The sequence below is a fragment of the Vulpes vulpes genome, chromosome 14 (assembly GCF_048418805.1).
Source record: "Vulpes vulpes isolate BD-2025 chromosome 14, VulVul3, whole genome shotgun sequence".
Taxonomy (NCBI): Eukaryota; Metazoa; Chordata; class Mammalia; order Carnivora; family Canidae; genus Vulpes; species Vulpes vulpes.
Window position 1 is genome coordinate 93723415 of NC_132793.1, and position 12869 is coordinate 93736283.

A 12869-nucleotide genomic window follows, 5' to 3' on the forward strand; every position below is an offset into this window, starting at 1 on the left:
TCCAGGTGAAGCAGGAAATAGCTTTCAACAGCTTCTATGGTAGTTGGTGTCACCACTATTCCACCTGATGGTCTCCTCTTTGCCTCTCTTGCAGCAGTCCTTGCAGATATTATAAAGCTCACTGACAGTTCTTTATTGATTTACTAAAGGGGGATTCATCAAGTCTCACTCTGAGTTATGTGGGCCAGGTAACAGCGAAGGAGCTTTACGTTTGGCTTGGTTTGGTTTTTAATAAATCTTCATGACAGTCATGAAGTGGATCAAACTAGTTTGCAAGATATGTAGAACCAGGTTTGAAGCAGTCAACAAACACTTTCCACCCTCTACTGCCAGAGTGCTACTTCTTTAGGAACTCTGGGAGATGGAAAATGAAAAATGCCAGTGAGGGCCTGCCCTTCATCATATAGCTGTGGCCAGTCATTCCATGGCAGGCACATGAGCAGGAGGGCCCTCTGCTGTGCCTCAGGGTTGTTTTCAGAAAAGACCTGATCATTTTGAGCTGGCAGCTGATCCAAGAAGTGTTAACTGCAACTATCAACTATCGCGGCACATTCTTCTTTCCTTGGGAGAGTCAAGGTCTCAAACATTAAAGATGGAGACCTAATCAACAATGTTAGAGAGCTGCTCTTGCATTCTTGTGGAGAGGGGAAATCATCCTTTTCTCCATCAGGTGAACGTGCCATTTTACCGTATTTCAAATGCAAGTCCTTTCTTTTCCAGTATCATGACACTAAGCTACCTAAATATTGTTGATACATAAGCAGTAGAATCCACATCATAATTCCTATTCATATGGTGTATGTGTCCCATCTCATTGCTGGGAGTAACTCAGTATTCAACATCTAGAATCTCAGATCCAATCTTTCAGGAAAGCAAATGCCTTGGGAGGGCATACTTTCTTTAGTAAATGACTAGGGTAATTGCTACTAGAGTGTTTTTAAATGACATATTTGCAATCAAACTCCAATTTAAAATTACCTCCATGAGCAGCCCTACCTTACAATAATTTAGAAAGCCTGATATTACTGACATGTGTATGCATTGTTTGAAAGAGGAGGAGTAAGGGGGATTCACCAAGAGCAGTGCTCAAATGGTCATGACTTGAATGTCATCTACTCTGAGTGAAGAGCATCCTTTAAAAAAAGAGAGAAGAGGAAAAAAGAAAAGAAAAGAAAAAAAGAAAAGGCTTCCTTTTGTATTTATTTTTTTCTTTTTAAATCTTCTTCGTAGCTCCAATCCTGCCTTGTGCATTGCCAACATTAATACCCAAATATAAGGCCAATCCAAATTCTACCCACTTAATCATTGGCCCCTTAAAACTTTCCTCTCACACTTTAATGAGAACTTAGTCCAGGGGCACCTGGGTGGCTCAGTTGGTTAGGTGTCCGACTTGTGGTTTTGGCTCAGGTCCTGGTGTTGGGGTTGTAGGTTTGAACCTCATGTCGAGCTCTGTGTTGGGCATGGAATCTGTTTAAGATTCTCTGTCCCAGGGAGCCCGGGTGGCTCAGCAGCTTAGCCTACCTTCAGCCCAGGGCCTAATCCTGGAGACCAGGGATCGAGTCCCATGTCAGGCTCCCCACATGGGGCCTGTTTCTCCCTCTGCCTGTGTCTCTGCCTCTCTCTCTCTCTTTCTCTCTCTCTCTCTCTTTCTCTCTGTCTCTCATGAATAGATAAATAAAATCTTTTAAAAAAAAGACTTTCTGTCCCTCTCCCTCTACCGTCCTCCCCCAGCCCCCACTGCCCCTGCTCTTGTGTGTGTGCATGCTCTCTCTCAAAAAGAGAGAGAGAGAGAGAGAGAGAGAGAACTTAGCACAGCAAGGAAAAATATTCACTCTGGCAGATGAGAGTTGATCAGAATGGCCTTCTCACTAGGTATCCAGACTTCAAGCTCATTGCTGAGTTACTCTTCCTATTTTCTATTTCCTATAAGTGAATGTCCTAGTATCACTAGCTTTGCTCTTAAGAACATTAATCACCAACTCTACCCTCTGATCATTGTGAACTTCTTCTTTGACAATTGCTATGATCTGTCTATGTTTTATTTCTTAGGACAGGGTTGCTTTCTCTGGAACGTCCCTTTCCTTCTGTTCCTCATATAAGTGGAGAAAACCAAGTTATCCATAAAGAAACTTTAAGATGCCATGGCCTTTTGAGTTATGGCCTCCTGCCTCCTATCCTCATTTCCTTTCTCCCACAATATTTATTGAGCACATTTATTATGATCCAGGCATAGTGCTGGCTACTGACTACAGTGGTTAGCAGAAAGATGTGACTCTTATTCTCACAGAAACTGCAGTCACCCAAGCTACTCTCTTCCTTCCATCTTGACATTTTATTTGAATCATACAACATCAGGGGCATCTGGGTGGCTCAGTAAGTTAAGTGTTACTTAACTCAGCTCAGGTCATGATAATAGGGTCATGAGATTCAGCCCCGCATCAGGCTCCACACTGGGTGTGGGGTCTGTTTAAGATTCTCTCTCTCTCTCTCTCTCTCTCTCTCTGTCCCTCCCCTGCTCTCTCTCTTAACAAAAAATAGATCACACTACATCAAATTAAAGTTATTTATATTCACTTCTATATTCATAGGGCACAGTGGGCACTGCATGACCCCAAACCATGCTTGATTCAGTGCCATATTACTGTACCTGGCATAACATTCAATAAAGGTTTGTTAAATTAATTTTTTCTTTAAATCTATAATGTTGAGATAGAGAAGAGGAGGCTTATCTTGAATTAATAAAAAGGAATGTAATTCATTAGCAAGATGATGAACAATAAGGGTGAAGGAATTGACTGGGACACTGATTATCTCAGACTCTCTTCTCAGGAGTGAGTACTGAGTCTCTGATTGAGAGGACAGGTCGCACACACATAGAAAGGTTCCAGATGCTTTGGCTCATTTTATAAACTCTGCTCACTCCTATCATTCTGCTCTGCTGCTGATGGCCTTACATTATTAGTGTTGACTTTCAATTAGTGTCAGTTTTCCAAAAATAATATTTTTAGGAAGCTTCTATTCAGGCTCCAAACTGACTTGCCACTGAGATGAAAATGTTCATAGAGATTCCAGCCATCCTCAAAGGAAAAGCTTTGATTAAAGTAAACAAGCAAACAATACACATCTTTCTCTCTTAGTTCAAAAAAAATTAATCATTGGGTTTTTTCCCTTCTTATTGGAAATATGAGGCCAATGTTGGTTTATTTGTTTGATTCTATATGCTAATTTCATAAAGTCTGGATAATATGGTACAAAATGACAGTCCCACTTAGACAAAGGAAATTCCATCTAAATTAGATTAAGAAAGAAACAAGCTTATTTTGATTATAGGAACAACTGAGAAATTCTTTTTCAATTTAGAGTCAGTAATCATTGTTGGAAATTCAAGGGAAATATATGGAAGATAAGGAGAGGACAAAAAGTGTGTGTATGTGCATGTGCATGCGTGTAATATATACATACATATAAGCTTATATATATACACAGTAAACATACATATACTCATATACTCACACACACATTAATATATACAAATTAATATATACCTCCAAGCCACAGTAGAATTTGATGCTTTTGTCAAATTGCATTAAAAGCTTCTAAAAAGATACAGTGACTATAAAGATCCCACTAAGTCATGAAGTAACTTATTTCATTTTCCTAATACTTCTTAATATATACGTTATTTTAAGCTATGATATTATTTTATAAAGAAGCTTATTGTACATGAGTATGTATAATATGTACACTTTGAAATTCAAATATTCAAAAACTGGAATTTTACCTACTGCCATTTAATTTTCTATAATACATTTTATACAAGTCCCTAAAAAGAATACAATTTATAGCTATTTATATATAAATATATAAAATATGTATTATGCATTAGATACACAATAATATATATTTATTATACATTATATACACAATAGCATATGATAGATGATAGATAGATAGATAGATAGATAGATAGATAGATAGATAGATGCTAGATTCATTCTACTTAGGAGACTGCATTATAAATAATAGTTTACTTAAATAATTTTCCTGGAGGGGTGACTGGGTGGCTCAGTAGATTAAGCATCCACCTTTGGCTCAGGTTATGATCTCAGGGTCCTGAGATCAAGTCCTCAGTCGTTGGGTTCCCTACTCTTTGGAGAGTCCTCTTCTCCCTCTCCCTCTGCCCTGCCCCCTCCCAACTCATGCACATACACATGCAACTTCCCTCCCTTTCTCAAATAAATAAAATTTTTCTTCTAAATACATGCTAGATAGTTTTTCTGGAGACAAATAGCAACAGTTACAGAAAATGTACTTGGACCAGCTTAAAAGCAAGACATCTGGATCTTAATTCCACCCTTGGCATTGACAGTGACTCTGTGGTCTCTCCAAACTTCCATGTTCTCTGCTGGAGGATGAAGTCATCTTCCCACTCCAGCCTCTTTATGGAGCTGTGTGCAGGTAAAAATATTAGTTAACATGTATGAACACTTACCATAAGCTGAAGACTGCCATGTGCTTTTGTTTCATTTCTGTCTTCCCCCTGTCATTCTTCCAGAAGTAGATATGATCACACCCATTTTGCAGATGAACTTAGGGGATTGTGAGGTAACAGTTTGCCATGAATGACACCGCTTGAAAATAACAGACCCGAACTTTGAAGTAAAGTCTGATTGCATAACCTAGACTTATCATCAGTAGCTCAGCCTCATTTGAAAAGAAAAAATACCAACTAAAGCATTTCAAAGAATTAAAGGACTAATAAATGCACACATTAATATGTCAGCAACAACCTTGTGTGCACATAGTGTCAGTGCACAGGAAGATAGCATTCTCCTCATGTTAAAAGTCTTTTCCTTTACAGAGAGAAAGATTCTCCATTATACAGTACATATGTGGAGCCAACCAGCACCTGATCTCTGATGTCTAAAAATCTATGATGAGATTTTATCCTTGCTATAGAAAGCACAACTAAAATGTAAAAGTTGATGGAGTCTGTGTGTTAGAGATCTGGATTTCATGCATTTTAGCTATCTCATAAGAAGTTGATTGTGATTCCGGGCTTTTATTCTGAAACCAAAGGCTTTCTCTTTGACAGGAATCACAGAGGAGGGATTTAGGAATTTTAAAGGGCACAAATCCATGCCATCTGGTGCTAGATATAAGTGAAGTCTATGGGGAAAATTTACAGCGCTTGCTCTGTATAGATCCCATGCTTTCAAGCCACCAGCTACAACAGTCCAAGAGAAGATATAGCTTTATTGTTGCCAAGAGTTTTAAACATTTTCTCAGAGTTATATTATCTCCCCACAGCAAAAAAGGCAGCATTTCTGAGAAGTACCTTTCCTCAGGTAGCTTCCATGGGTCTCCCTGAAGAATATGTTCCTCCAACTAGAAAGAACTACTCTGGAGAGTATATGATAGAGAAGCCTCAGGAGTTATGTAGGAGAAGAAGTTCATCTGCAGTAGAAGTTATGTAAGGTGTGATGGGTATAGGATCATGCTTATCTTTGATTCCAAGAGACAGCAGAATCTCTATGACAGGCACTTTTTCTAGAAAGAACTCATCTTATTTGGGGAATGATGGAGAAACCAAGCATTTAACATCAAAGGAAGATACAGTTAGGTGGGGGGAAATGATAAACTACCCACTATTAGTATGACTTGGAGCAGTACAAGAGTAGACATTTAGCATTATCTTTCTGGTTTACCATTTGTTAGACATGGAGTAGCATAGGTCAGTTCTGTCTCTGCAGTTTGGCATACCAGTCTTCTTGTTTCAGAAACTGATGGGGTTAGTTTATTTAGGACCAAAAAATACCTGAGAGTGACATCAATCTTTTGTCTTTGTTGAACTGTCGGAACATCTGTGATGATTTTAGGATCATCAAATATCATGCTCTATTCTCATGTGTCAACAGGAAAGAATGTTTCCATTGAGAAGAAAAGGTGGGGTCAGATGTTCATTATCAGTTGTTGCAGATAGGCTCAATCCTAGTCATCCAGGGTTGGGGAGAGTGAAAAGAAGCTAGTTCCTTTTTCTTCTTCTTTCTTGCCTGGCCCTTTTGCCCATCTCAGGAATAAAATGACCCAATTAGTACTTTGGGTTTCAATATGTATCAAAGCCAATTGCAAAGTCACTGCTGCTGTGAGTCTTTCACAGTTTCACCTGAATGGTTAGCTTCTTTCCCTCTGTGCATTGAAAGCACCTTGTGCCCAGGACTTCTAAAATATTTCTAATATGATTTTGTGATTCTTTCTTTCTTTCTTTCTTTCTTTCTTTCTTTCTTTCTTTCTTTGGATGTTTTTGTCTTTCATGAGAATATGAGTAACCTCATAGGCAAGGGCAGAGCCTTACTCACCATGATGGGTCCAATTCTCAACAATGTTTATCACATAGTAGAAATTCAGTAAATTTTTGGTGAAAAACTGAGTGCATTTATTGATTAATCTGTATATGAGTAGTCAAATATGGTGAGGAATTATCTCAAGCCTCTTTCTTTTTTGTGGATTTATCATTGTTTCCTGTGTTCTTTTAAAATTTTATTTATTTATTTATTTATTTATTTATTTATTTATTTATTTATTATTGTTATTTTTTTAAGGCTCATTCCTTCTTTGGACATCTACCATATATAATGTCAAATACCAGATCTCTGAAATTTACGTGATATAGCATTGACAAAAAAAATTAAATAGTTTCTTTTTACTTTATTATTGACTATCCTACTGAAATGTCCAGTCAGTGATATAGGGACTATACCTAGTTGGGGTTACACTTCTGAACCTCTGATGCTAATGCATGGCAGGTGCTCAATAAATGTTTATTGAATGAAAAAATAAATCACAAAGCAGGTAAACAGCTTCAGTATTATTAATGTTACCCAATGTCACTGATCTTGTAGAAGGCCCCCCTTGGGAATAAGAGGTCTCTAGGGGTTTCTTCCCACTATCTGAAGATACAAACTACTACAGATTAATTTGGTGGGAGCAGTTGTCAGAAATATTGATGGTTTTTGAATTTCATATTCTTTTCTTCTTTTTTTTTAGTCTTAAGACTTAACTTTTTTATTTTTTTATTTATTTTTTATTTTTTGTTTTGAACTTTTTTTGTTGTTGTTGTAATTCAATTTGCCAACATATGGCATAACATCCAGTGCTCATCCCATTAAGTGCCCCCTTAAGTGCCCGTTTTTTTAGAACAGCTTTAGGTTCATAGCAAAATTGAGAGGAAGACTTAGAGATTTTCCAAATATCCCTGCCCTCATATAGGCATACCCTCCCTTATTACCTACACCACCACCAGAGTGGTATAAATTTGACAGTTGATGAACCTACATTGACACATAATGGTTATCCAAAGTCATTTCTGTTTTAGATCTAATGAAGTGTCTAGAGAGACATAAAACAAAAAGTATTTGGTCTAGAGTCCAAAATAGTGTTTGTAACATAGAGGTCCTCAATCAATATCTGCTGCATGAATGAATGAGTGCTCTGAAAGTACTGGGGTTTCAGTAGTCTATTGTCTTCCATTTCTCCAGCCTATGTGAAAGGTCATGATCTTGTATCCCAGCACCACCTGTTCATAGTAACTTTTGCTATGCCACTGTCAAAGAATCCCCCCCATTCATCTCAATTCATCTCTATTTCCCTTCTATGAGAATATTTGAGTTGAAGAATGACATAGACTTTGCTGCTTCCTTCTCATGAGTGTTATTAATAGACTATTAAAGTTTAAAAAAATCATCCTTTTTGGGGGGCAGACACTTAATTTAATCATAGGAAAGTGAGGATCAGATACAGAAGCTGAGTTGAGTCTCAGTTTATCAGATGAGTCTGTATGCTAATGCATTCTTTTAATCACAGCTCTATCTCAGGCACAAGCAATGTTATTTGGAAAAATATAATCAAGAACCAGTATATCTGTATTTCTATTCATAGTACAGAGGACATGGGGAAAAGCATGTAACTCCATCAAACCATTGCTCAAAGAAAATCTCTATTTATAAAGGAGAATAGCAGGGATTGTCTTGTGTTTTTACACAAAAGGAAAATTAACTCCAGCACAAGTTTTTGTTTGTTTGTTTATTTGTTTTTTGTAGAAACGTGCCATTATTTGGAAATGGACTCAGATTCATAAGATGTGCTATAAAGGTATGGTATAATCAAGGGTGGATAGGTTTGGGGAGCATAATGAGCTGGCTTAAATTCTTAGTTCTGCATCTTCCAAGAAGAAAAAAATTTGCTGTGCTGAGCTTCATTTTCTTCATCATTAGATGAAGTAACTGACCATTTAGTAAGATTATTGAGTGGGTCAAGAATGAAAATATCTCTGTAAATGCCTGGCACAGGTTTATGTTACCAATCTTCCCTTTGGAAGAAAAGAACCATTTTGATAAAAGGCTTCTTGAAATTTTTTGATAGATGAATAAAGTGACATAGCTGTACATTTTAAAAAGGATCAAGTAGAAGGAGATTTAGAGAATTAGACAGAAATTTAGAGATTATCAAGTCCAGGAGTTTTCAAAGACATTAACAAAAAATATATTTGTTTAAATAAAATATTAGACATTGTGCATAACATCACATCAGAAATGGAGCTTCAGTGATAGCAGCCAACCTCTGAGCTTGTCCAGGAACCACTCTGCTTGCTCACCAGTCCAGGAAGCTCCTCCATGGAGCCTTCAAGCACGGAGAACCACTCTACATCTTCTACTCTTGCAATGTGATCTGCTATCTCCCCTACCCTGCCACCAATAAGTTTTGAGAGTAGATAAATGATTCAAGTGGACCCAAATGACTTGCCCAAGGCCACTTCATTAATTCCTTGAAAAATAGGAAATAAACTCCGTTCTCCTAGCTACTGATCAGGCACTCATTCAATCATGGCATACCAAATTAGTCAGGCTAGCCTAAGTTTTGCTCCAATAAGAACAACACATTATAGTGGCTTAAATATATGATTTATTGCTCACTCATGTAACATGTTTTGCATTAGTGAGGGGCTCTTCTTTACAATATCCTGCCTTAGAGACCCAGGCTGATGGAGGCTCCATCTTTGGGCATCTCCCATTGTTATGTCAAGGTAAGAAAGCATTGGAGAGCTGAACACTAACAATTAGATGCTTTCACACAAAAATGATACACATCTCTTCCCCAGCATGTCATTGGTCAAAGCAAGTCAAGGGGCACATCTCAATATAAGCAGATAGGAAAGTATAATCCTGGAGGAAAAATAAAACAAAACAAAACAAAACAGAACTGTAAGGGAGACAGAACATAAAGACTCCTAACTCGGGGAAACGAACTAAGGGTGGTGGAAGGGGAGGAGGGCGGGTGTTGGAGGGGAATGGGTGACGGGCACTGAGGTGGACACTTGACGGGATGAGCACTGGGTGTTTTTCTGTATGTTGGTAAATTGAACACCAATAAAAATTAATAAAAAAAATAAAATAAAATAAAATAAAGAAAAAAAAGAACTGTAGACACTTCTGCTGCAGTCGCTGATTATTTATGTCTTTTCTTTTAATTTTATATTCTAAAACTGATTTAGAATCAATTTTATTAAAGCTTCATATAATACTATTAGAATAGAAAAAATATTTTAAGCACAGTTGCATCATGACAAGTGTAGAGTTACATATGCATCTTATAGTAGTAACCGCATCTGATGTCCAAATTAACTGGAAAGTCTCTGTGGACTCTAGCTTGTTGGGTCCCAGAGGGACAGTATAACTTGGATGATTCATATGGGAAAAATATAATGGACAACTTATTTTCCAAATCTATGCACAATTGCACAGTGTTAGCCATAAGATTGCTTTCATTGTAAGGAAGAGAAAGTGATTCTAACTAACTTAAGGAAAGGAGTTTACTGAAGGCTCTCAGGGATTTGAAGGAAGGTTAACCAGGCAAGTAGATGTCAGATATTACTGCTAGTATAAAATTATGCACACAGTGTTGTGACCCAGGCAATCTCAGAGGTCAGGAAGCAGGAACCCAAGTCAGTTGTGAAGTTTGAACAATATGGTCAGGGCCAGAAAGGAGTGAAACCCAACTATGTTCAGTCGCTCTTCCTCTAGTCAAGATTCATAATCTATGGTGAGAGCTTCCAGTTATTCTAATTATGCCCTTTGACAAAGAGAAGACTTTCTATAGAGGAAGAAGAGGAAATAAGAGTCCTTAAGAAGTGGACAATGATATTGCGATGCCCCCAAAGCAATAAATGTTGGCCACACATAGCTAGGAAAAAATGCACCAATGCATCCAAAGGCTCACACCCACCCTCCTTAGGATTGAGTTAACATCCATCTTACTCAGCAGATAGATTGGGTTATTCCATGGCTAGACTACATTTCATCTCAACTTCTAGTTCCACTCTTATACTTTCATTTCAAAAGCAGCTACTTTAGCTTCACCATCGACACTACTTTTCCTAATGCAAAACTTTTACAATAGCTCCTATTGCAAAAAAAGTTTTCCTCTCGCAAAACTCTAAATTGTTATTTTCATAATTATAGCCATGTAACTATCCTGGAGTCTAGAGAAGGGGAGGCATACAGACTCAAAAGTCTTTTGAAGGATTAACCCTATCTGTCATTTATTATTAGAAAAGACTTCACTGTTACTGTTTCTGTCCTTATTTTGCAAGATAAAATTCTACTTTACAGATGCTTCTCTAAAACAGAGCTTTTTATGAAGTTAAGAAGGAAGAAACTCTTCACAAAAGCCAAGTTCCCTGGTATCACAGAGCATTTTCCTATCATTTAGATGTTTTTCTAATTCATTTTTCTATAGCAGAGGTGTCACAGCTATTATGGAGTTTTGGCATGTCAATATGTCAAACCACTTACTCTGATCTTAAACTCCGTTGTAATACAACTGGTAGTCTAGAAATAAGAAATTCAAGTACAAACTTTTCCCTTAGACATTTCCCATAAAATTACTCAGTTAACTGTAGGGTTAAACCCCTCAGTTTATTGCTTTTAAAATGATCTCTATCATGATTGGAGCCTAGTAACGAGTAAAATTTTTCTTTTAATTACTACTTCATAATGAAAGAAAAATTAGAAAAGAAATGATGACTCTAATGCAAATATATATTAAAAAAAAAACCTGGAGATGATGTTCTAGGTTCAAATTCCTCTTCTAAATCTCAATCATCATCACATACTTGTTGGCCTAATTATTTATGTGAAAAACTCAGAAAAAGTACTCTGTGGTCAATATTCAAAATATCCTGGAAAAGTCTTAAAAAATTAAAATGAGATATCTATTGAAAACAATTAAATGAAATGCTAAAGCAAATTATTTTTCATCTATCTACTATGTATGTCTAAACCTCTCCATCTATGTATTGTATGTGTATACTTCCTTTTTCTTTTTTTCCTTTGTGTTTCTTTTTCATTCTTTTCACCAACAATGAAAACTTTAGCTATACTCAATAGTGTTCCAAAAAAAAACTTCCTGGTGCCAACAGTTTCTTCTAAGTCAAAGAACCTCTATTGTCTTTCCTCTGGTAATAAATGATAATAATTAAAGGCAAATACACAATAATTAGTCACACTAGGTTTATCCATCTGGTGTACCTGCATCCGATCACTGTGTCTTTGAAACAGATGACAAGCAGCATATTGCAGCACATCCTGCTAATGGGTCTAAATGGAAAATGGGGAGGTAAAGAGGTCATTGAAAAAAAGGTCAGCAGCAAAGAAAAGAACATTATAACATTATACTTTTTTTTTAAAGTGCTCATTGACTATTTAGTTCCGTATCCTCCAAAAACATATGTGCTTCCACAAGATAGTAGTAAAGTAGAGCTCACCAGGCCTAGGAAGGTTTATAAATACTATTAATTCCATTGTTGTTGAAATCACAGTCACCATGAACAACCTCATAGCTACTGTTTATTGTTTGCTCCTTATAGATCTGGTCCTGAGTTTCCTTTAAAAAATATTTTTTCTCTCCTTCCAAAAGTTGCATGAAGCATATGTTAAAATAATCCCCAAATTTATAGATGAGAAATTCAATTAAGGACAGATTAAGTAATTTCTCCCAGATCACTTTGTCAGTACCACACCATAGTTTAAAGAAAAAAAAAAAGATAAGTCAGTTTGGGAAGATTGAACAAAGTACATTGGGCTGTTTGTTGATAATCTTAGCTGAAAGCTGACTCTAAGATAGCTTAAAAATTTTTGGCCAAGTTTTTATGAACAATATAGACTTTCAGAGCTTAAGTTAATATGGCCATTAAGTCCTTCTAAAAATAAACATAAGAACTAAGTCTTATATATGAGAAAGGCACATATCGGTTAAGACCATTAAAAATGTGTTACAAATGAATTCTCCTTCCGCCACAAACCCAAGAGAAATGGTCATTCTTGGGGGCTATTGTGTGCCATGTGTATTCTTCACAAAAGAAGAAGAATATTACTAATTTGGTAGCTGCCCTATAAACCAAGAGAGACTTATAATATCTCTTTAATCTGCCTAGAACCTTCTGTAATCAGTTCATGTGACTCTAACCTCTCTTCATGTTTTTAAGGCTTGAAATGCCCTCAATACACACATTCATATATACAAGATGGGCTGGCACTTGTCACTCCATCTGTTCACACTCTCTGAATGTGTCATTAATTTCCCACAAGTAAAAAAAAAAAAAAAAAAAATGGAGATTTCTATCAGGTTTTTTTTTTTTTTTTTCCAAAGGGGAAGATTGGACACTTCCAGACTATTAAACATGACCATCCCAAGTTACCAGTGTTTCTTAGGAAAAATAGTCTTTCCCTGTTGTTGTGAGGAGATCTGCACGTTTTCCGAGGCCCATGAGATGGGAAGGGACTAAAAATGTATGGTAGAAGCTAGGACTTTTA